Genomic DNA, 3,630 nt, shown 5'->3' on the forward strand with positions numbered 1-3,630 from the left:
GGAGGGGAGGGAGTGGGCATGGATTTGATCAAAACACCTTATATGCTTATATGCCTGTATGAAATTCTCAATAAATTAAAAAAACATACACCACAAATGTTTATAATATCACACATTCTTGTTGGCATACTAGACAGAGGAAGTTTTGTTTTGTTTTGTTTTTTAACAAGAGTTTGTAGGTATGAATGGAGGTGTATGTGGGGTGTAGAGGCTAAAGGTTGAGCCCAGCTTTTGATCCTCAGAAGCTGTTCACCTTGTTTTGTGAGATTTACTTTTTCACAGGCTCTGGCCTGCAAATTAGGCTCTACTGGCCAGCCAGTAAAACCCGGGAATCTGCCTGTCTTTGCCTCCCCAGCACTGGGATTATGAGAGTATGCCACCACATCCAGCTTTTATGTGTATTCTGAAGACCCAACTCAGATCCTCACACTAACACAGCAAGCACTTTACCCACTTAGTTATGGCCGGCCCCAGGGGCATTATTTTTTTAAAATCTTTTCAAAATACTTCACTTTTGTTGTTCTTTCACACTCATTTTCAAATTGATCTGATAAGCTCCTCAAAGTCTATGATGCATTTCAATGCAAGAAAGAAAAAAGAAAAAAAACACAGAAAGGAAAAACAAAATAGCACAACAGCAATTAATTGAGGAAAACCAAAAATGGTATTATTACCTTCGAGGGAAGCAGAAACAAGCCTTGTAACAGGATTACATGGGTTTTAACTGAGAGGCAGAAAGTGTACTAAATTGTCCCTGTATACCCAGAAACAAGCAAGGAGATCTCCTAGTGCTCAACGATTTCCACTGTGCATGATGCATGTTGTTTTCTACTCATGAATAACTACCCAAGTATCTCTTCCATATGTCCTAGGAAGCCTAAAGATAGGAAAGAAGGCCAGCAAAGTGAAAACCAAACAAAATTAATTCAAAGGAACAGGAAACTATCACTTGTTTATCTATGTAAAATGCTTGGTATTCATGAACCGTAGTAAAGGGCTGACAGCCTCCCAAACAACATGCAGCGCCACAGGCAGTCAGCAATGATATAATAACCAGTTGCCCACAATGAGCTGCAGTTAAATGAGTACATGTGGAAGAGCTGGCACACACAGGGTCCAACTAGCTGCAGGGGCCTGGTTACGCTGTGTGGCACAACAGGTCTTCATGAGATGGGCGGGAGTGTCAGCAACATGCAGGGGATGAGACTTGAGGAGAGGGTAGTGGGAGCAGGGAAGATGTGTTATATGTTCTAACATTCTTTGGGAGTCTTTCAGAGATCGGTACAGTTCTTCCTTAAAACAGGCTTCTTATTCCATTGCTCTTGAGTAAGTTTTTTACATGTTCTCATAATGATTGGTGGTGGTGGTGGTGATGAACCTGGACAAGCAACAAGCCAGCAGCATGCCAATCAACTGGGAGAAGGTGACTGCAAACACTACTGCAATGATGACTCCCATGTTTGTGTCCATGAAACCCATCACCAGGTCATAGCAACCCTTCTGGTTAACTTTGGTGGCGGCCATAGTCATATTTCCTAGATCTTGGAGATTACAGTCACTTTCATTCATGCAGCCACTTGGGGGGATGCCATGTTGCAGGAAGTAGGGGCTGGTGCTCCAGTATAGTTCCTCACACCACAGCAGTGCAGGGTGTGCTGCACATAGTCCACTGCCTGGCTCGTCCTGCCATTGCTGTCATATTTCTGCACAGCATTTATATATGTCTTCAGGAAGGTGTACTTGATCACATGATGAAAGATAAACCCTGAAACACAAGCTAGAAGCTCAGACAGGAACACTAGAGACAGAAACATGGCATAGAGCTTCAGCATCCACAGTCTGCCACAGCATGCAGCACAACATCCAAAGAGACCAAAAACAATGATCGCAATACCAGTTCCGATGAGCACAGAGGGAGCATTTGTGGAGTTCTTGGCGATAAGGGAAATATAAGTTCCCAGAGTAAGCTTTCCTCAAACTCCAAAAGCCAAGAGGATCACCCCAGTAATCCAGAAGATGGAGTAGACAATGAGGAGGGTTTTTAGACAGATTATTACAAGTTTGGTCTCCATTCTCAATGATATATTATAGCTTGCAGGAAGAGAGAGAAGGCAGTGTTTCTGGGGTTATTTTTCTACACAATCCTAGCTGTGGGCTTCCTAAATTCCCCTGAGACTCACTGTCCTCTGCTAGTCTGGCTGACAAAGAAAGGCTCCAGAGAATGATATCCTTGCTTCCTATGTTTGAAGGACTGGTTTACAGTGTGTCTCTTTACTTCCTGGTGGAGGATGCAGTCGAAGGCTTGGCATCCCCACTTCTTCCCCATTCACCTTATTCCTCCACTAGATGGTAAAGAACTTGATCCCTCTCCCTGTTCCTCATTAGCACTGATCATTAGCATTTTCTGTTCATTTCTGAAATACTTTTCTCTTAAGCCCCAGCCCACCTGCAAGCATGAGTGATGATGTCCCTCTCCCCGAGCAGGACATTGGCACTGGCCTACTCATTGTCCCGCCCTGACATGTCATGGGGTGTCAAGCCCTCTTACTGCCACCCATCTACTTACATTGTGACCCAGGGTCCTGCTCATAATGAGGAACCCTGTGGCCACCACACACTATACTGGCAGAGACAAAGCAGCTGAGGGAAAGAGCAAGAATTTTGAAGTCAAGCAAATCTAGGTTCCATGTCCTAGTTCTGCCTCTCACAGATTAAAGATGGTTGAAATTTTTTCTATCTCTTCTTTGGAAAGATGGGATCCATTTTCTTCCTTTAAATGTGGGCTGTCCTGAATGATTGGCTTGATCAATAGATTGTGGTAGATGTGACGCTAGCATCCACATATGAGAGAAAATGTGACTTTTCTATTTCTGGGTCTGGGTTACAACATCAGGAAAGCTGTTTCCAGTTCCATCCATTTATGTATAGATTGCATAATTTTATTTTTCTTAACAACTGAATAATATTCTATAGTATAAATGTACCATATTTTCATTATCCATTCATCTGTTAACGGACATCTAGGTTGTTTCCATTTCCTGGCTATTGTGAACCAAGCAAGTATGAACATGGGTGAGCATCTGTATCTGTAGTAAGATATAAACTTATTTAGGGTATGTGCTCAAGAGTGGTACAATGTGTTATAGAAAGTTGGATCATGTGGTAGATCGATTAAGTTTATTAAGGAACCTCCACACTGATTTCCATAGTGACTGAACCAGTTTGCACTCCCACCAGCAGTGAAATAGTCCCCTTTACCCATATCTATGCCAGAATTTGTCATTTTTTTGGCCTTAGCCATTCTTACTGGGGTAAGATGAAATGACATGACACAGTTCAATTTTATCATTTCACAAAATTTCTACAAGTAACAATAAAGCGCTTTTATTGGCAAATCCTTCCTGTTTTCTTAAGGCTGTGAGCATTGGGGTTCTAGGCAGGATAATTATGGAGCTGGGCAGGGTTTTCTAGGCTCACCTTTTGTGGGACACTCAACCAGTAATGAATGGATGGATCTACTATGGGAGGTACATTCATCTCCCAGGTATCATGGGAATCTTACTATTCTGAGATAGAAGCTCATTGCTTGATCTCCTCTTGCAAGGAGAAATCAAAGAAGCTGGACCATGT

At 42.5% G+C, this 3,630-nt stretch overlaps 1 pseudogene; it reads right to left on the bottom strand.

Annotated features, from left to right (window-relative positions):
* Nucleotides 1-1,335: 1,335 nt before the first annotated feature.
* Nucleotides 1,336-2,072, bottom strand: LOC103749485 (annotated as a pseudogene).
* Between the last annotated feature and the right edge of the window lie 1,558 nt (nucleotides 2,073-3,630).

The sequence above is a fragment of the Nannospalax galili genome, unplaced genomic scaffold, assembly GCF_000622305.1.
Source record: "Nannospalax galili isolate Female #2095 unplaced genomic scaffold, S.galili_v1.0 scaffold63, whole genome shotgun sequence".
NCBI classification, from domain to species: domain Eukaryota; kingdom Metazoa; phylum Chordata; class Mammalia; order Rodentia; family Spalacidae; genus Nannospalax; species Nannospalax galili.